Source organism: Mytilus trossulus, unplaced genomic scaffold (assembly GCF_036588685.1).
Source record: "Mytilus trossulus isolate FHL-02 unplaced genomic scaffold, PNRI_Mtr1.1.1.hap1 h1tg000070l__unscaffolded, whole genome shotgun sequence".
Taxonomy (NCBI): Eukaryota; Metazoa; Mollusca; class Bivalvia; order Mytilida; family Mytilidae; genus Mytilus; species Mytilus trossulus.
Genome location: NW_026963294.1, coordinates 1,980,675 through 2,000,742, shown reverse-complemented (window position 1 = coordinate 2,000,742; position 20,068 = coordinate 1,980,675). Strand labels below are relative to the sequence as shown.

The following is a 20,068-nucleotide window of genomic DNA, read 5'->3' as shown; positions in this document are numbered from 1 at the left end:
AATAGATAAAATTCACTACTTCCTATTGAAGCGCCGCTGGTGTAGTGGTATCATGCAAGATTCCCATTCTTGCGACCCGGGTTCGATTCCCGGGCGGCGCAAATTTTTGCCACCTTTTACACACTTTGAAAATTGAAAAAGTAATAAAAAAAGTTTAAGGTTTATTTTCTTTTCATGTAGATATTTTTGTCTTTCACGAATGCATCATGTAATTACTATGTATATGTATGTTTGATTTCAACCCTTTCTATTCACTAGCTAGTAAATACTTTCGTCGGTTTAAGCCAAAGTATCATATTATTAATTTGAGTGGCTAAATGCATGCTTTCCTTAGAAAGGGAACTGAACAAAATGAGTTTTCTGGTTTTCTATCCTGAATTTGGCCTTTTTACATCAAATTTTGCCTGATGAACATATACTACATTAAGCGAAAGATGCGTCAAAGCCCCTATAGCTCAGTGGTTAGAGCACTGGTCTCGTAAACCAGGGGTCGTGAGTTCGACTCTCACTGGGGGCAGATTTTGCCACCTTTTTACGCAAATACCCTTGCTTCTTACAAATTTTTGCTCTTATTGCAAATAACAGATTTCTCGAATTCACTACATGTATGTTGCAAGAATGTTAGATGCATATGACAAGTTGATTTATTTTATAATGAACAGTAAACAAATTGTAGTATCACAGGGTACCCGGATATATAGAAATAGATAAAATTCACTACTTCCTATTGAAGCGCCGCTGGTGTAGTGGTATCATGCAAGATTCCCATTCTTGCGACCCGGGTTCGATTCCCGGGCGGCGCAAATTTTTGCCACCTTTTACACACTTTGAAAATTGAAAAAGTAATAAAAAAAGTTTAAGGTTTATTTTCTTTTCATGTAGATATTTTTGTCTTTCACGAATGCATCATGTAATTACTATGTATATGTATGTTTGATTTCAACCCTTTCTATTCACTAGCTAGTAAATACTTTCGTCGGTTTAAGCCAAAGTATCATATTATTAATTTGAGTGGCTAAATGCATGCTTTCCTTAGAAAGGGAACTGAACAAAATGAGTTTTCTGGTTTTCTATCCTGAATTTGGCCTTTTTACATCAAATTTTGCCTGATGAACATATACTACATTAAGCGAAAGATGCGTCAAAGCCCCTATAGCTCAGTGGTTAGAGCACTGGTCTCGTAAACCAGGGGTCGTGAGTTCGACTCTCACTGGGGGCAGATTTTGCCACCTTTTTACGCAAATACCCTTGCTTCTTACAAATTTTTGCTCTTATTGCAAATAATAGATTTCTCGAATTCACTACATGTATGTTGCAAGAATGTTAGATGCATATGACAAGTTGATTTATTTTATAATGAACAGTAAACAAATTGTAGTATCACAGGGTACCCGGATATATAGAAATAGATAAAATTCACTACTTCCTATTGAAGCGCCGCTGGTGTAGTGGTATCATGCAAGATTCCCATTCTTGCGACCCGGGTTCGATTCCCGGGCGGCGCAAATTTTTGCCACCTTTTACACACTTTGAAAATTGAAAAAGTAATAAAAAAAGTTTAAGGTTTATTTTCTTTTCATGTAGATATTTTTGTCTTTCACGAATGCATCATGTAATTACTATGTATATGTATGTTTGATTTCAACCCTTTCTATTCACTAGCTAGTAAATACTTTCGTCGGTTTAAGCCAAAGTATCATATTATTAATTTGAGTGGCTAAATGCATGCTTTCCTTAGAAAGGGAACTGAAAAAAATGAGTTTTCTGGTTTTCTATCCTGAATTTGGCCTTTTTACATCAAATTTTGCCTGATGAACATATACTACATTAAGCGAAAGATGCGTCAAAGCCCCTATAGCTCAGTGGTTAGAGCACTGGTCTCGTAAACCAGGGGTCGTGAGTTCGACTCTCACTGGGGGCAGATTTTGCCACCTTTTTACGCAAATACCCTTGCTTCTTACAAATTTTTGCTCTTATTGCAAATAACAGATTTCTCGAATTCACTACATGTATGTTGCAAGAATGTTAGATGCATATGACAAGTTGATTTATTTTATAATGAACAGTAAACAAATTGTAGTATCACAGGGTACCCGGATATATAGAAATAGATAAAATTCACTACTTCCTATTGAAGCGCCGCTGGTGTAGTGGTATCATGCAAGATTCCCATTCTTGCGACCCGGGTTCGATTCCCGGGCGGCGCAAATTTTTGCCACCTTTTACACACTTTGAAAATTGAAAAAGTAATAAAAAAAAGTTTAAGGTTTATTTTCTTTTCATGTAGATATTTTTGTCTTTCACGAATGCATCATGTAATTACTATGTATATGTATGTTTGATTTCAACCCTTTCTATTCACTAGCTAGTAAATACTTTCGTCGGTTTAAGCCAAAGTATCATATTATTAATTTGAGTGGCTAAATGCATGCTTTCCTTAGAAAGGGAACTGAACAAAATGAGTTTTCTGGTTTTCTATCCTGAATTTGGCCTTTTTACATCAAATTTTGCCTGATGAACATATACTACATTAAGCGAAAGATGCGTCAAAGCCCCTATAGCTCAGTGGTTAGAGCACTGGTCTCGTAAACCAGGGGTCGTGAGTTCGACTCTCACTGGGGGCAGATTTTGCCACCTTTTTACGCAAATACCCTTGCTTCTTACAAATTTTTGCTCTTATTGCAAATAACAGATTTCTCGACTGCCGTAAGCATCAATGTGTGTGTACATGCGACACATGTACAGAAAAAAGCGATCGTTGTACTTGCAACAAACAGAATGACGAAAATGGTCCGGAAATAGTTAACATTACCGGTGAAAATGATGATGAAGATATGTCTGAAGTTTGGTCAGAGGAAGATGTTGCCGATACGGATCCTAAAACAACTGTTCCGATAGAAGTTAATGTGGTGCAAAATAAACCAAAAAGCCACCCTCAGGAGGAAAACAGAAAGAGAAAGATGGACAGTGATACCGAAAGTAACAATGAGATAACAGACGATGAACTATTGAATCTAGATAACGAGGAAGATGTTAATGAAAACGTCAATTTAGACAAGGATTTTTCTGATGGCAAAAAGTTAAAAATAGCTAGTAATGACGCTCCTCCTAGTGACAATATTGTCACTGGGGAGAGTAAAAATGAAATTGAAATTGAGCAGTGTTGCTCTAATGATGAAAGCACCTTCGTTGGTGACGAAGAAGTCTCCATGGAAGGTGCAAATGAAAATGAGTCTTCTATCTGTTCTGATGGTGAAAATGACACCCCAGATAAATTTGTAAGTGCAAAAATGGCCAGAAAAATTAAGAAAAAACAGAGGAAACTTGAAAGGAGATCTATTGCAAAACCTACTCCCAATTTGAGTGGTAAAAATGTAAGAAAGGTGGTTGACAGTAAAAAATAATAAAATGGATAAGTTTATATGCAAGTTTGTTTTTCTTTTTGCAATGGTGGTAATTTGTTCTTTTAATTGTAATGGTTTAAAGAATGTAATTAATTTTGAGAATTTTATAAGTATTATTCATGATAGAAAATTTAGTATGGTATTATTACAAGAAACATTTTGGGATGATGCTTATGTAGATAGTGTTAAACACCTATATGAAGGTGATATATATTGTAGTAACAGTTTACATGGTAGAAGGGGTGTGGCTGTTTTAGTGAATAATAATTTTAAAAATAAGATAAAATGTGTATATAAAGACTCTGATGGCAGATTTATCCATATAACATATGAAGAAGATGGACAATTGTTTAATGTAATTTCATTGTATGCACCAAATGTTAATGCTGAAAGAGTTATCTTTTTTAACTTTGTTAAACTGTATACGGAAAAGTTAGATAACTTGATAATTGGTGGGGATTTTAATACTTCTCTATCTATGCTAGATAGAGGTGGTAAAAGTAATCATGTTATTGATGAACCATGTAAAAAATTGTGTGACTTGATGGAAAATAACAATTTGTATGATGTTTGGCGTACTAGAAATAAAAGATCTAGAATATTTTCATGGAAAAGAATTTGTAATGGAGAATTACAACAAAGTAGAATTGATTATTTCCTTGTAAATAAACAGTTATCTCCTTATGTTCAGAATGTATATTATAATACTACTAGTTTAAGTGATCATTCGTTTGTAATTATGAATTTTAACTGTAGTAATATTGAGAGAGGTCCTGGATTGTGGGTCCTCAATAATACTTTATTATGTAATGAAGAATATGTAAGGAGAGTAAAAGAAATTATTTCTGATGAAAAAGAAAATGAATTATATAATAAAGATTTAATGATTTGGTGGGATAATCTTAAATATAAAATAAAGAGATATTCTCAAATTTTTTCTTCTAAAATGGCAAAAGAAAATAGAAGAGATTTTTATAGATTAGAAAGGCAAATCAATTTTTTATGTGAAAAAGCTGCTTGTGGTGTAGATATTGATGTAGCTAAGTTAGAAAGTTTGAAACTTGAGTTGTCAGCATATGAACTAGAAAAATGTAGAGGTGCAGTACTCAGATCAAAAGCTATTTGGGCTGTTGAGTCAGATAAATGTACAAAGTATTTTTTAAATTTGGAGAAATATAAACAAGAGAATAATTCTATAAAAGAATTATTAAATGAAAATAATGAATCAGTTTATGCTACTGAAGGTATTTTAGATTTACAATATAAATTTTATAAAGAATTGTACTCATGTGTAGATACAGATAATGATAAAATGTCAGAATTGTTAGATAGTGTAGATACAAAAATAGATGACAATGATTGTAATTTTTGTGATGCTGATATTTCACATGAAGAAATTTTTAAAGCAATAAATCAAATGTCAAAAAATAAAAGTCCAGGGTCTGATGGACTCACAGTTGAGTTTTACTGTCAATTTTATAATGAACTCAGAAATGTTTTATTTGATTTGTTTAATGTTATTGAAAAAGAAGGTGTTTTAGGCAGATCTATGAAATGTGGAGTGATTAGTCTTATATATAAAAAGAAAGGTGATAAAAAGTCTTTGAAAAATTATAGACCTATTTCATTACTACAGGTTGATTATAAAATATTAGCCAGGATAATGGCAAATAGATTTAAGGTAGTGTTGCCTAAGATTGTATCTAATGACCAAACATGTTGTATTATTGGTAGGGATATATCAAATAATATTGCAAATGTAAGAGATATTATAGAACTCATTGAAAAAGATGAACTTGAAGGTTATATAATGAAAATAGATCAGGAAAAAGCATTTGACAGAGTGAGTCATAAATATTTGTTATATGTGTTAAGAAAATATGGATTTGGTGATAGATTTGTAAAATGGATTGAAATATTTTATAATGGTATTAATAGTGCTGTAAAATGTAATGGATTTTTGACAAACTATTTTCATATTAAAAATGGTATTAGACAAGGCTGTCCTATAAGTGCATTATTGTATGTTTTAGCTGCTGAGCCTTTACATAATAAGATTGTTAAAAATGATTTGATAAAAGGTATTGTTGTTCCAAATAGTGGAAAAGAAGGATTAATTTTTCAACATGCAGACGATACAACTTTATCTGTTTGTAATAAACAATCTATATCAGAAGTTTTTAAAGTTTTTGATTTATATAGTAGAGCAACTGGTGCTAAAATTAATAGACAAAAATCTGAAATTTTATGTGTTGGAAAGGGAGAATTGTCACCTGTAGAAAAACAGGAGTATGGTTTACAAGTATGTGATAATAATGTACAGTTACTTGGTGTTTATGTTGGAAGAAACAGAAATATATGTGATAATCTTAATTGGAAAGAAAAGATATCAAAATTGAAATCTCTTTTGAATATATGGTTACAAAGGCAATTAACATTGCAGGGTAGAGTTGTTGTTGTAAATACGTTAATGATGTCTAGATTTTGGTACACTCTTTTTGTATCCTCTATCCCGGAATGGGCTTATAATGAGATAAAGATTTTATGTGTTAATTTTGTATGGAATAAGAGATCTCATTTGGTGAATTATAATGTTATAATAAATCATAAATGTAATGGAGGTTTGCAATTAGTTGATATGAAATGTAAAATACATGCATTTAGACTAAAGTTTTTAGGAAGATTGATAAATGATGAATATGATGTACTATGGAAGCATACTTTTCTATACTTTGTGTCAAAGATTTATAATATGAATCTTGGTTTAGAAGTCTTGTTTATGCAAGTACCACATTGTGAGTTAAAATGTTTACCGATTGTGTATATTGAAATGTTAGAAGCTTGGTATATCTTGAGACAGAAGTCTGAATTGAAATTGAGTGTAGAAAATATATATGACCAACCATTGTTTAGGAATCCGGAGATTGTATTGAAGGATAAACCAATACTTTGGTATGATTTTATAAATGCTGGTATTATATCTCTTAAGGATATATGTTATGAGGTTAAAACAGGGTTTTTACCTGATTGTGCTATTGTTGAAATAATACAAAATGTATTTGAAAATGCAAATGTAAAGAATGTAATTGATCGTTATCATTGTTTAATTTGTGCAATTCCTGATGACTGGAAGCAGACCGTGCTACGTGAATTGCATTATAGGAATGCAAAAAGAACAATAGACATTTCTGTTATTATTAATCATGTACCATTTGAGTTACCATTGTGTACTGTTAAAAAGCTGTATAATTGTTTACTAGATGATATTTGTAAAGATCCATGTGGTGTTGAAATGTGGAAAACACTGTTCAATATTGATGATAATGACTTTAGTAAAATGTGGTGTAATGTAAATTTATTCTGGAAACCTGCAAAGTGTATTGAATTAGATTACAAAATACTTCATAATTGTATATTTACTAAAAGTAAATTCAAAAGAATTGGATGGTCTGATGATGATTTATGTGATGTTTGTGGTAGTGAAATTGAAGATCTATTACATATGTTTATAAACTGTGATGAACTGTTAGAATTTCATAACTATTTGTCTGAATTGTTTGTAAAATTATTTGAAAATTGTGATTCTGACAAAATAAGTGGTGTACATAGTGAACATTTGCTACTATTTGGGTTAAATTGGAAAATGAAAGGTGTTAATGACAGTTTTGTTAACTTTCTGCTTTCAACTGCAAGATATTGTATATTCAGAAGAAGGAATATCATTATGAATGGCAAAACAAATGTTAATTTAGTTCAACTTTTTAAGTACGCACTAAAACATTATGTCATGTATTTTTATGTGTATATGTGTCAAAAAGGTAAAATGAAGTCTTTATTTGAAAAGAAATTTTTGCTTGATAATCCTTTGGTTAAAGAAAAAGATAATGATATAATATTTGAATTGTAGTAATTTGAAAATGTAAACTGATTGTGTATTGTAGACATTTATACAGAAGCTTGGAATTGAATGTTATAGACATTTCGAATTGATATTGACACTTGTGATAATGTTTTATGTATTTTAATGTGTATAATATGATGTCTTATTTTAATAAAGATAAAAAAAAAAAAAAGAGCACTGGTCTCGTAAACCAGGGGTCGTGAGTTCGACTCTCACTGGGGGCAGATTTTGCCACCTTTTTACGCAAATACCCTTGCTTCTTACAAATTTTTGCTCTTATTGCAAATAACAGATTTCTCGAATTCACTACATGTATGTTGCAAGAATGTTAGATGCATATGACAAGTTGATTTATTTTATAATGAACAGTAAACAAATTGAAGTATCACAGGGTACCCGGATATATAGAAATAGATAAAATTCACTACTTCCTATTGAAGCGCCGCTGGTGTAGTGGTATCATGCAAGATTCCCATTCTTGCGACCCGGGTTCGATTCCCGGGCGGCGCAAATTTTTGCCACCTTTTACACACTTTGAAAATTGAAAAAGTAATAAAAAAAGTTTAAGGTTTATTTTCTTTTCATGTAGATATTTTTGTCTTTCACGAATGCATCATGTAATTACTATGTATATGTATGTTTGATTTCAACCCTTTCTATTCACTAGCTAGTAAATACTTTCGTCGGTTTAAGCCAAAGTATCATATTATTAATTTGAGTGGCTAAATGCATGCTTTCCTTAGAAAGGGAACTGAACAAAATGAGTTTTCTGGTTTTCTATCCTGAATTTGGCCTTTTTACATCAAATTTTGCCTGATGAACATATACTACATTAAGCGAAAGATGCGTCAAAGCCCCTATAGCTCAGTGGTTAGAGCACTGGTCTCGTAAACCAGGGGTCGTGAGTTCGACTCTCACTGGGGGCAGATTTTGCCACCTTTTTACGCAAATACCCTTGCTTCTTACAAATTTTTGCTCTTATTGCAAATAACAGATTTCTCGAATTCACTACATGTATGTTGCAAGAATGTTAGATGCATATGACAAGTTGATTTATTTTATAATGAACAGTAAACAAATTGTAGTATCACAGGGTACCCGGATATATAGAAATAGATAAAATTCACTACTTCCTATTGAAGCGCCGCTGGTGTAGTGGTATCATGCAAGATTCCCATTCTTGCGACCCGGGTTCGATTCCCGGGCGGCGCAAATTTTTGCCACCTTTTACACACTTTGAAAATTGAAAAAGTAATAAAAAAAGTTTAAGGTTTATTTTCTTTTCATGTAGATATTTTTGTCTTTCACGAATGCATCATGTAATTACTATGTATATGTATGTTTGATTTCAACCCTTTCTATTCACTAGCTAGTAAATACTTTCGTCGGTTTAAGCCAAAGTATCATATTATTAATTTGAGTGGCTAAATGCATGCTTTCCTTAGAAAGGGAACTGAACAAAATGAGTTTTCTGGTTTTCTATCCTGAATTTGGCCTTTTTACATCAAATTTTGCCTGATGAACATATACTACATTAAGCGAAAGATGCGTCTAAGCCCCTATAGCTCAGTGGTTAGAGCACTGGTCTCGTAAACCAGGGGTCGTGAGTTCGACTCTCACTGGGGGCAGATTTTGCCACCTTTTTACGCAAATACCCTTGCTTCTTACAAATTTTTGCTCTTATTGCAAATAACAGATTTCTCGAATTCACTACATGTATGTTGCAAGAATGTTAGATGCATATGACAAGTTGATTTATTTTATAATGAACAGTAAACAAATTGTAGTATCACAGGGTACCCGGATATATAGAAATAGATAGAATTCACTACTTTCTATTGAAGCGCCGCTGGTGTAGTGGTATCATGCAAGATTCCCATTCTTGCGACCTGGGTTCGATTCCCGGGCGGCGCAAATTTTTGCCACCTTTTACACACTTTGAAAATTGAAAAAGTAATAAAAAAAGTTTAAGGTTTATTTTCTTTTCATGTAGATATTTTTGTCTTTCACGAATGCATCATGTAATTACTATGTATATGTATGTTTGATTTCAACCCTTTCTATTCACTAGCTAGTAAATACTTTCGTCGGTTTAAGCCAAAGTATCATATTATTAATTTGAGTGGCTAAATGCATGCTTTCCTTAGAAAGGGAACTGAACAAAATAAGTTTTCTGGTTTTCTATCCTGAATTTGGCCTTTTTACATCAAATTTTGCCTGATGAACATATACTACATTAAGCGAAAGATGCGTCAAAGCCCCTATAGCTCAGTGGTTAGAGCACTGGTCTCGTAAACCAGGGGTCGTGAGTTCGACTCTCACTGGGGGCAGATTTTGCCACCTTTTTACGCAAATACCCTTGCTTCTTACAAATTTTTGCTCTTATTGCAAATAACAGATTTCTCGAATTCACTACATGTATGTTGCAAGAATGTTAGATGCATATGACAAGTTGATTTATTTTATAATGAACAGTAAACAAATTGTAGTATCACAGGGTACCCGGATATATAGAAATAGATAAAATTCACTACTTCCTATTGAAGCGCCGCTGGTGTAGTGGTATCATGCAAGATTCCCATTCTTGCGACCCGGGTTCGATTCCCGGGCGGCGCAAATTTTTGCCACCTTTTACACACTTTGAAAATTGAAAAAGTAATAAAAAAAGTTTAAGGTTTATTTTCTTTTCATGTAGATATTTTTGTCTTTCACGAATGCATCATGTAATTACTATGTATATGTATGTTTGATTTCAACCCTTTCTATTCACTAGCTAGTAAATACTTTCGTCGGTTTAAGCCAAAGTATCATATTATTAATTTGAGTGGCTAAATGCATGCTTTCCTTAGAAAGGGAACTGAACAAAATGAGTTTTCTGGTTTTCTATCCTGAATTTGGCCTTTTTACATCAAATTTTGCCTGATGAACATATACTACATTAAGCGAAAGATGCGTCAAAGCCCCTATAGCTCAGTGGTTAGAGCACTGGTCTCGTAAACCAGGGGTCGTGAGTTCGACTCTCACTGGGGGCAGATTTTGCCACCTTTTTACGCAAATACCCTTGCTTCTTACAAATTTTTGCTCTTATTGCAAATAACAGATTTCTCGAATTCACTACATGTATGTTGCAAGAATGTTAGATGCATATGACAAGTTGATTTATTTTATAATGAACAGTAAACAAATTGTAGTATCACAGGGTACCCGGATATATAGAAATAGATAAAATTCACTACTTCCTATTGAAGCGCCGCTGGTGTAGTGGTATCATGCAAGATTCCCATTCTTGCGACCCGGGTTCGATTCCCGGGCGGCGCAAATTTTTGCCACCTTTTACACACTTTGAAAATTGAAAAAGTAATAAAAAAAGTTTAAGGTTTATTTTCTTTTCATGTAGATATTTTTGTCTTTCACGAATGCATCATGTAATTACTATGTATATGTATGTTTGATTTCAACCCTTTCTATTCACTAGCTAGTAAATACTTTCGTCGGTTTAAGCCAAAGTATCATATTATTAATTTGAGTGGCTAAATGCATGCTTTCCTTAGAAAGGGAACTGAACAAAATGAGTTTTCTGGTTTTCTATCCTGAATTTGGCCTTTTTACATCAAATTTTGCCTGATGAACATATACTACATTAAGCGAAAGATGCGTCAAAGCCCCTATAGTTCAGTGGTTAGAGCACTGGTCTCGTAAACCAGGGGTCGTGAGTTCGACTCTCACTGGGGGCAGATTTTGCCACCTTTTTACGCAAATACCCTTGCTTCTTACAAATTTTTGCTCTTATTGCAAATAACAGATTTCTCGAATTCACTACATGTATGTTGCAAGAATGTTAGATGCATATGACAAGTTGATTTATTTTATAATGAACAGTAAACAAATTGTAGTATCACAGGGTACCCGGATATATAGAAATAGATAAAATTCACTACTTCCTATTGAAGCGCCGCTGGTGTGTGGAGGTTTTTCGAATGCACCCAAAGCGGAAGCATGTAGTGTTGATAGGACCTATATTGTATTCGTATATTCGGTGAGTTAGAGAATTGTTTTCATGATAAATTGTTGATGCATAGACTAACTTTAGTGCGGAGATACTATTGACAATATCTATTGATAAATTGTGTTGACGTTTACCCCTATTCCTGGTGGTTTCAGGAAAAGGGGGGAGGACACTTCGGTGCACCTGACTGGGTTAGGTGTGTTCGGTAAAATGTCTCAAGAAACTAGTCGTAATGGAAAAATGCAGAATTCATATAGGCAAACAAAATATATGAAAGGCGGCAAGGTATTTAAGAAAGAATGTGCAGTTAAGGTAATTAACATACCAACTAGGACATTTTTGGCTGAGCAGGTAATTGAAGCAGCTGAGAAAGTATGTGGAGAAAATTCGGTTTTGGCAGTTGTACCTAATGATGCGGAAAGTTATTATGTGGTAACAACGATTACAGAAGAAAATGCTGAAAAATTGACAAGAGGATTAGAGATAGATGAACAATCTTTTGACTGTAATTTTCAATTTTCTGATTTAGTCGTTGTTTCATTTTTGAATTTGCCTGCACATGTTGAGGATAGTGTGATAATTAATAAATTGAAAGAAAAGAACTGTACAATTCATTCACCTATATATAGACATGTTCATCCGGGAACTCAGGTTGCTGATGGCACTCGATACGTGAAAGTGAAATTTCCACCTGACTTGATTTCTTTGTCGTGGTCTATGAAGTTTGATACTGGTTACGGGGAAAAATATTTTAAAGTCGTTCATGATCACCAGAAACAACTTTGTAATATGTGTGGGTCTCCTTCACACAAGTATAGACAATGCCCAAACTTGATTTGCCGTGGTTGTAACAAACAAGGACACAAAAAGAAGGAATGTAAAGCAAAGAAGTGTGATAAATGTGATAATCTGCCAAATGAGTGTTTCTGTCCGATTGAAGATGATGGTACTTGTTCATATTGCAAATATGATCCTTGTGTATGTTTTTGTGCAAAGTGTTATGAGAAATATGATGAATGCAAATGCCATTGTGAAGGGTGTGGCAAACAGAAAGAGGAATGTGAATGCTCAGATGAAGAAGAAATGGATGATGACGTAGATGATGAACATGATGTAGAAAGTCATCCCAAAATAGAAGTTCATGCAGAAGTACATCCCATAAGTAAGCACATGAGTGACGTTAACGAAGAAATCACGAGTACAAAAGATGATGACAGGAATGGTGGATCTGATGACGATGGTAGCAGTTCTTCCGAGCATACTATCGAAGAGATAACAGAAAACGAAGATCGCGGAGATGGTAGTGCAAAAGGAAAAGGAAAAAAGGATTCAAAAGATCGCAGTGGTGCAAAGAATAAAGATCGCGCTGATGTCAAAGATCGCAGTGGTAGAAAGAAACAAGATCGCGCTGATGTCAAAGATCGCAGTGGTAGAAAGAAACAAGATCGCGCTGGTGAGAAAGATCGCGATGGTGCAGAGAGCAAAGATCGCGCCGACGAAAAAGATCACAGTGGTGCAAAGAACAAAGGACAGAAAAGACAGATTGATGCTGATAGTGACACTGAAACTGTACAAAAAATATTGTGTAATGATGATAATGAAAATGAAATTGTTATAGAAAATTGGGATAATGATATGCAAGATGAAAATAATGAAAGTAATGATATGCAAAATGGAAAAAATGAAAGTAATGATAGTAATATAAGCAAGGACATCTTATTGTGTGAAAATAACACAGAATCTGATGTCAACAGCGAAAGCATGGAAGACTGTCCATGTGCTGATGAAAAAGAACATGGTCAGTCTAAGTCCACCAATACAGGTGGGTTTAAGAGAAGAAATAAAATGAAAATTCCCCCGAATGTGAAAGGTAATATAAGAAAGAACCCTTATAAAAAGAGTGTAAACAATGGAGAATCTTAATGTATTTTTTCTTTTTTCTTTTTTCGTAATGGTTTTATTTGTCAGCAATAACTGTAATGGGCTGAGAAATGTGAATAAATTTAAGAAGTATGTATCTGTAATAAATGAAAGTAGAATAGATTTTTTGATGCTACAAGAGACATTCTGGGATGAAAATTTTGTAACAAATGTATCTGACATTTTTGAAGGTACAGTTTTTTATAGTAATAGTACTCAATCGAGGCAAGGTGTTGCAATACTTGTTAGTCAGAAATATAAACACAATGTAACTAAAGTGTATAATGATAAAGATGGTAGATTTTTACACGTGAAGTTTGAACATGAAGGTAGTGTTTATAATATTTTGAATGTATATGCTCACAATATAGTAAAGGAAAAGAGTGATTTTTTTATGTTTTTAAATAATTATATGCAAAAATATGATAATATTATTGTATCTGGAGATTGGAATACAACTTTGTCAAAATTGGACAGGGCTAGTAAAACAGAACACAAAGATGATATTGGTTATAAAACATTGTGTAACTTAATGAATAATAATAATGTATATGATGTATGGCGTCGGAGAAATCCGGACAGTAGAACTTTTTCAAGGAAGCGTGTATGTAATTTAGATTTGCAGCAATCAAGAATTGATTATTTTTTAATATGTAGAAATATATCACAATATGTGCAATATGTAAGATATAAAGATACTTCTTTTAGTGATCATGCTTTTGTAGAAATGAAAGTTATTTTTGACAATGTAGAAAGAGGTCCAGGTGTTTGGATTTTAAATAATACACTTTTAGATAATGAAGAATATGTTTTAAAGGTTATCAAGATTATCGAAGAGAGTAAAAAATGTTCTCTTTTTGAAACAGAGACACTGATATGGTGGGACAATTTGAAGTATAAGATAAAAAAGTTTTCACAAGTATTTAGCAAGAGAATAGCAAAAGAAAAAAATGCTAAGTATTATACTTTACAAAATAAAATTGAAAGAATATGCATTAGAATTGCAGAAGGTGAAAATGTTAATATAGAGCAATATGAAAATCTTAAATTAGAATTGAGTGTATTAGAGGAGGAAAAGTGTAAAGGTGCTATATTAAGATCAAAAGCATATTGGGCAACAGAAAATGATAAATGTACCAAATATTTTTTCAATTTAGAGAAACATAAACAAGAAGCTAATTGTATAAAAGAACTTTTTGATAGTGAACAAAATACTGTTGTATCAGATACGGAAAATTTATTAGAATTGCAATATCAGTTTTATAACAAATTGTATTCTTGTGTAGAAACAAATGAACATGCCATGGATGAATTGTTACAAAGTGTACCTATAAAAGTAAATACAGATGACCAAGAATTATGTGACAGTGATATATCAATTAATGAGATATCTTTAGCCGTAAATAAAATGGCAAAGAATAAGAGTCCAGGGTCAGACGGACTTACTGTAGAGTTTTATTGTAAATTTTTTAATGTTTTAAAAGATATTTTATTGAAATTATATAATACAGTAGAAAATGACAAATCATTGACTAGATCTATGAGAAGTGGTCTCATATCTCTTATTTTTAAGAATAAAGGTGATAAGAGAGATTTACGAAATTATAGACCTATTTCACTTTTGCAAGTCGATTATAAAATTTTAGCTCGTGTTATGTCAAACAGGTTTAAGACTGTGCTTTGTAAAATTATTTCAAATAGTCAAACTTGTTGTATATCAGGAAGGGACATTGCAGATACAATTGCATGTATTAGAGATATAATAGATTTAATAGAAGATGAGAATATGGAAGCATATATTGTAAAATTTGATCAGGAAAAGGCGTTTGACAAATTATGTCATAAATATTTGGTAAAAGTGTTAGAAAAGTTTGGGTTTGGAAATAGATTTATAAATTGGATTAAAATATTTTATACTGATATACAAAGTTCTGTTAAATGTAATGGATTTTTGTCAAAATATTTTAAGATTAAAAATGGTATTCGACAAGGATGCCCTATCAGTGCCTTATTATATGTTTTATCAGCAGAACCATTAGCATATAGAATTAAGAGTAATTGTAATATTAGAGGCATAGATATACCTTGTAGTAATGAAACGGCGCTTATATTTCAACATGCCGATGACACAACATTATGTGTAAATGACAAGAGGTCAATATATGAAACTTTTTGTGTTTTTGATCTTTATAGTAGAGCATCAGGTTCTACAGTTAATAAAAATAAATCTGAGATAATGTGTGTTGGAAAAGGTAAATTAAATGATTGTGATAAAAAAGACCTAGGTCTCAAAATTTGTGAAAACTGTGTACAGGTCTTAGGAGTTTTTGTTGGGAAAAACCAAAACGAATGTATTGATAGGAATTGGAAAGATAAAATTAAAAAAATCACAAATATTGTAAATATGTGGAAACAGAGACATTTAACATTATCAGGTAGAGCTGTTGTAATTTCTTCATTGATGATGTCTAGGGTTTGGTATACTTTAGCTGTTTCATCTGTACCTCAGTGGGTTTCTGATAAATTGAAACAATTATGTATTAATTTTTTGTGGTCATCTGGCTCACACTTGTTAAAGTATAGAACAATTATTGGAAGTAAAGGTACAGGAGGACTTAACATTCCTGATGTTCATTTGAAAATGTTGTCTTTTAGACTGAAATTTTTAGGAAGGTTTTTAAATCCTGATTGTAAAAGTTTATGGAAAAGTACATTTAATTATTTTTTGAAAAGAGTACATAACATGAACTTAGATAGAAGTGTGTTATTTATGTCTTTAGATACAAAAAGTATGTTATGTTTACCTCCTGTTTATAAGGAGATGATGGAAGCGTGGCAGTATCTTAAACCAGAGATAAGTGTGGATCTCAGTACTGCTGATATTTATCACCAGCCTTTGTTTTTTAATTCTGTAAAGTTTTTATCAAGTAAAATTAATGAGTGGGATTGTTTTATAACTGCTGGTATTGTACAATTAAAAGATATTACATATGAAGTAATTCCTGGATTTTTGTCAAGCCAGGCTATTTTTGAAATAATACAAGAAAAAGTTGAAAATGTTAGCTTTGATAGCATAAAGGTTAAATATGAAAAATTGTTAATGTTAATACCTGATGAGTGGAAAACTGTTATATGCACAAAGTGTTTTGAAGTGCATGAAGAAGTTTCTAGATATTTTATAGAGTACGAAAACAAAGTTAGTGATGTAACTTCCTGTAACACTAAACGATTTTACTCAATTCTATTGGCTAAATGTTTTATTAAACCAAATGGTTATGAATTCTGGAGAGATCATGTTGATGTAAACGAAAGTGAATTTGTTGACATTTGGAAACAAGTGCATAGTTATTGGAAGCCATCTGACTGTATTGATTTAGATTTTAAGATTGTTCATAACAGAATTTTTACAAATATTAAACTTAAGAAAATAAGGATATTAGACAGTGATTTATGTCAAAGTTGTAATAACGACCAAGAAGATTTATTTCATATTTTTCTAACATGTGGAAAATTGAAAGAATATCATGATTATATATTCAACATACTTTTTGAGTTGTTTGTAAAGTCTGAAATAGATTTGTTTCAACAGTATACTTACAAGAGGATTTTCCTTCTTGGAATGACAGGAACAGTAAAAGGTGTTAATATTCATTTTGTTAATTTCATCCTTTCTGTTGCAAAACTATGTGTTATGAAACAGAGACAAATGATAAAAAACAATGTAAAAAGTGTAAATACAGTGGAATATTTCAAATATACTGTGAAACATTATGTAAGATATTTCTATACATATTGCAAATATACAAACAGACTTTCTGTTTTTAACAAGAAATTTTTAAATGATAATTGTATTGTCGTATTGGATGAAGAACTCCTGATGTTTTATTTGTAAATATGTAGTAAAATAAAATAACAGAATGACATTTTGAGATTTGAATTGAACAGTTATGTTATATGTTTGTTTTTAAGATATTGTAAATTGCAGTGAATGTTTTATTGAATAAAGATAAAAAAAAAGAGCACTGGTCTCGTAAACCAGGGGTCGTGAGTTCGACTCTCACTGGGGGCAGATTTTGCCACCTTTTTACGCAAATACCCTTGCTTCTTACAAATTTTTGCTCTTATTGCAAATAACAGATTTCTCGAATTCACTACATGTATGTTGCAAGAATGTTAGATGCATATGACAAGTTGATTTATTTTATAATGAACAGTAAACAAATTGTAGTATCACAGGGTACCCGGATATATAGAAATAGATAAAATTCACTACTTCATATTGAAGCGCCGCTGGTGTAGTGGTATCATGCAAGATTCCCATTCTTGCGACCCGGGTTCGATTCCCGGGCGGCGCAAATTTTTGCCACCTTTTACACACTTTGAAAATTGAAAAACTAATAAAAAAAAGTTTAAGGTTTATTTTCTTTTCATGTAGATATTTTTGTCTTTCACGAATGCATCATGTAATTACTATGTATATGTATGTTTGATTTCAACCCTTTCTATTCACTAGCTAGTAAATACTTTCGTCGGTTTAAGCCAAATTATCATATTATTAATTTGAGTGGCTAAATGCATGCTTTCCTTAGAAAGGGAACTGAACAAAATGAGTTTTCTGGTTTTCTATCCTGAATTTGGCCTTTTTACATCAAATTTTGCCTGATGAACATATACTACATTAAGCGAAAGATGCGTCAAAGCCCCTATAGCTCAGTGGTTAGAGCACTGGTCTCGTAAACCAGGGGTCGTGAGTTCGACTCTCACTGGGGGCAGATTTTGCCACCTTTTTACGCAAATACCCTTGCTTCTTACAAATTTTTGCTCTTATTGCAAATAACAGATTTCTCGAATTCACTACATGTATGTTGCAAGAATGTTAGATGCATATGACAAGTTGATTTATTTTATAATGAACAGTAAACAAATTGTAGTATCACAGGGTACCCGGATATATAGAAATAGATAAAATTCACTACTTCATATTGAAGCGCCGCTGGTGTAGTGGTATCATGCAAGATTCCCATTCTTGCGACCCGGGTTCGATTCCCGGGCGGCGCAAATTTTTGCCACCTTTTACACACTTTGAAAATTGAAAAACTAATAAAAAAAGTTTAAGGTTTATTTTCTTTTCATGTAGATATTTTTGTCTTTCACGAATGCATCATGTAATTACTATGTATATGTATGTTTGATTTCAACCCTTTCTATTCACTAGCTAGTAAATACTTTCGTCGGTTTAAGCCAAATTATCATATTATTAATTTGAGTGGCTAAATGCATGCTTTCCTTAGAAAGGGAACTGAACAAAATGAGTTTTCTGGTTTTCTATCCTGAATTTGGCCTTTTTACATCAAATTTTGCCTGATGAACATATACTACATTAAGCGAAAGATGCGTCAAAGCCCCTATAGCTCAGTGGTTAGAGCACTGGTCTCGTAAACCAGGGGTCGTGAGTTCGACTCTCACTGGGGGCAGATTTTGCCACCTTTTTACGCAAATACCCTTGCTTCTTACAAATTTTTGCTCTTATTGCAAATAACAGATTTCTCGAATTCACTACATGTATGTTGCAAGAATGTTAGATGCATATGACAAGTTGATTTATTTTATAATGAACAGTAAACAAATTGTAGTATCACAGGGTACCCGGATATATAGAAATAGATAAAATTCACTACTTCATATTGAAGCGCCGCTGGTGTAGTGGTATCATGCAAGATTCCCATTCTTGCGACCCGGGTTCGATTCCCGGGCGGCGCAAATTTTTGCCACCTTTTACACACTTTGAAAATTGAAAAACTAATAAAAAAAGTTTAAGGTTTATTTTCTTTTCATGTAGATATTTTTGTCTTTCACGAATGCATCATGTAATTACTATGTATATGTATGTTTGATTTCAACCCTTTCTATTCACTAGCTAGTAAATACTTTCGTCGGTTTAAGCCAAATTATCATATTATTAATTTGAGTGGCTAAATGCATGCTTTCCTTAGAAAGGGAACTGAACAAAATGAGTTTTCTGGTTTTCTATCCTGAATTTGGCCTTTTTACATCAAATTTTGCCTGATGAACATATACTACATTAAGCGAAAGATGCGTCAAAGCCCCTATAGCTCAGTGGTTAGAGCACTGGTCTCGTAAACCTGGGGTGGTCGAGTGGACCTTTAACTGACTGGACGTGTTGTTTATGTCTAAGGAAAAATTACTATGTTATAAGTGATTGCTCGGATTTCCAAGCGTATTTTTGGAATATAAACATTCTAACTTGTATCAGAAGTAAGTTGTTTTCTTTAATTATGACAAAACTGTCGTTTGTAATGTTTTACGTATTTGTAAACATTGTCGTATAGAAAGAGGCCACCGAAGGTGAATTGTTTTATAATGGAGAGACTTCCATCTTTATTGATGAGCACCATAGAAAATGCTTGTGAACAATTTAGAAATATAACATTTACCGTGCATGGTGAAAATGATAGAGCACGTATTTCTATCATGTTTTCAAATGAAGATAACAATAAAAGTAAACGAAAGTCTAATTCAACTGTCAATCGTGACAAAAAACGTATGAAGGAATATAACAATATTGTTGATAGTGTTTCTAATATTGAAAAACATACCGAAGTGATTCATTTGAATAGTGCATTTGAAACAAATCAAATACGGGACGAAACGGTAGCAACAAATACATCAGATATAATGGACATTGAAGAGAACCCGTCTGAGGCCTCCACTACTGCATGTACAGGTAACATTGAAACCGGTATAGAACGTCCAAATATAGAACTGTGTTCAATCGATACAGGTAAAGAATGTTCTGTGTCATTGAATAGTGAAATA

General features: G+C 32.6%; 23 non-coding genes across 23 annotated transcripts; all 23 read left to right on the top strand.

The window, feature by feature from the left end:
• The first annotated feature begins 30 nt into the window (after positions 1-30).
• On the top strand, positions 31-101 carry Trnag-ccc (transfer RNA glycine (anticodon CCC)). The gene has a single exon. It is a non-coding gene; the product is annotated as a tRNA-Gly (tRNA).
• Positions 102-444: 343 nt separating this feature from the next.
• On the top strand, positions 445-517 carry Trnat-cgu (transfer RNA threonine (anticodon CGU)). The gene has a single exon. It is a non-coding gene; the product is annotated as a tRNA-Thr (tRNA).
• A 215-nt stretch (positions 518-732) lies between these two features.
• Trnag-ccc (transfer RNA glycine (anticodon CCC)) lies at positions 733-803 on the top strand. Its single transcript has one exon. It is a non-coding gene; the product is annotated as a tRNA-Gly (tRNA).
• A 343-nt stretch (positions 804-1,146) lies between these two features.
• Positions 1,147-1,219, top strand: Trnat-cgu (transfer RNA threonine (anticodon CGU)). The gene has a single exon. It is a non-coding gene; the product is annotated as a tRNA-Thr (tRNA).
• A 215-nt stretch (positions 1,220-1,434) lies between these two features.
• Positions 1,435-1,505, top strand: Trnag-ccc (transfer RNA glycine (anticodon CCC)). Its single transcript has one exon. It is a non-coding gene; the product is annotated as a tRNA-Gly (tRNA).
• Positions 1,506-1,848: 343 nt separating this feature from the next.
• On the top strand, positions 1,849-1,921 carry Trnat-cgu (transfer RNA threonine (anticodon CGU)). Its single transcript has one exon. It is a non-coding gene; the product is annotated as a tRNA-Thr (tRNA).
• Positions 1,922-2,136: 215 nt separating this feature from the next.
• On the top strand, positions 2,137-2,207 carry Trnag-ccc (transfer RNA glycine (anticodon CCC)). Its single transcript has one exon. It is a non-coding gene; the product is annotated as a tRNA-Gly (tRNA).
• Positions 2,208-2,551: 344 nt separating this feature from the next.
• Trnat-cgu (transfer RNA threonine (anticodon CGU)) lies at positions 2,552-2,624 on the top strand. The gene has a single exon. It is a non-coding gene; the product is annotated as a tRNA-Thr (tRNA).
• Positions 2,625-7,744: 5,120 nt separating this feature from the next.
• Trnag-ccc (transfer RNA glycine (anticodon CCC)) lies at positions 7,745-7,815 on the top strand. Its single transcript has one exon. It is a non-coding gene; the product is annotated as a tRNA-Gly (tRNA).
• A 343-nt stretch (positions 7,816-8,158) lies between these two features.
• Positions 8,159-8,231, top strand: Trnat-cgu (transfer RNA threonine (anticodon CGU)). The gene has a single exon. It is a non-coding gene; the product is annotated as a tRNA-Thr (tRNA).
• A 215-nt stretch (positions 8,232-8,446) lies between these two features.
• Positions 8,447-8,517, top strand: Trnag-ccc (transfer RNA glycine (anticodon CCC)). The gene has a single exon. It is a non-coding gene; the product is annotated as a tRNA-Gly (tRNA).
• Positions 8,518-8,860: 343 nt separating this feature from the next.
• Trnat-cgu (transfer RNA threonine (anticodon CGU)) lies at positions 8,861-8,933 on the top strand. Its single transcript has one exon. It is a non-coding gene; the product is annotated as a tRNA-Thr (tRNA).
• Positions 8,934-9,148: 215 nt separating this feature from the next.
• Positions 9,149-9,219, top strand: Trnag-ccc (transfer RNA glycine (anticodon CCC)). The gene has a single exon. It is a non-coding gene; the product is annotated as a tRNA-Gly (tRNA).
• Positions 9,220-9,562: 343 nt separating this feature from the next.
• Trnat-cgu (transfer RNA threonine (anticodon CGU)) lies at positions 9,563-9,635 on the top strand. The gene has a single exon. It is a non-coding gene; the product is annotated as a tRNA-Thr (tRNA).
• Positions 9,636-9,850: 215 nt separating this feature from the next.
• On the top strand, positions 9,851-9,921 carry Trnag-ccc (transfer RNA glycine (anticodon CCC)). The gene has a single exon. It is a non-coding gene; the product is annotated as a tRNA-Gly (tRNA).
• Positions 9,922-10,264: 343 nt separating this feature from the next.
• Positions 10,265-10,337, top strand: Trnat-cgu (transfer RNA threonine (anticodon CGU)). The gene has a single exon. It is a non-coding gene; the product is annotated as a tRNA-Thr (tRNA).
• A 215-nt stretch (positions 10,338-10,552) lies between these two features.
• Trnag-ccc (transfer RNA glycine (anticodon CCC)) lies at positions 10,553-10,623 on the top strand. The gene has a single exon. It is a non-coding gene; the product is annotated as a tRNA-Gly (tRNA).
• A 343-nt stretch (positions 10,624-10,966) lies between these two features.
• Positions 10,967-11,039, top strand: Trnat-cgu (transfer RNA threonine (anticodon CGU)). Its single transcript has one exon. It is a non-coding gene; the product is annotated as a tRNA-Thr (tRNA).
• Positions 11,040-17,515: 6,476 nt separating this feature from the next.
• Positions 17,516-17,586, top strand: Trnag-ccc (transfer RNA glycine (anticodon CCC)). Its single transcript has one exon. It is a non-coding gene; the product is annotated as a tRNA-Gly (tRNA).
• Positions 17,587-17,930: 344 nt separating this feature from the next.
• On the top strand, positions 17,931-18,003 carry Trnat-cgu (transfer RNA threonine (anticodon CGU)). Its single transcript has one exon. It is a non-coding gene; the product is annotated as a tRNA-Thr (tRNA).
• Positions 18,004-18,218: 215 nt separating this feature from the next.
• Trnag-ccc (transfer RNA glycine (anticodon CCC)) lies at positions 18,219-18,289 on the top strand. Its single transcript has one exon. It is a non-coding gene; the product is annotated as a tRNA-Gly (tRNA).
• A 343-nt stretch (positions 18,290-18,632) lies between these two features.
• Positions 18,633-18,705, top strand: Trnat-cgu (transfer RNA threonine (anticodon CGU)). The gene has a single exon. It is a non-coding gene; the product is annotated as a tRNA-Thr (tRNA).
• Positions 18,706-18,920: 215 nt separating this feature from the next.
• Positions 18,921-18,991, top strand: Trnag-ccc (transfer RNA glycine (anticodon CCC)). Its single transcript has one exon. It is a non-coding gene; the product is annotated as a tRNA-Gly (tRNA).
• Positions 18,992-20,068: the final 1,077 nt, after the last annotated feature.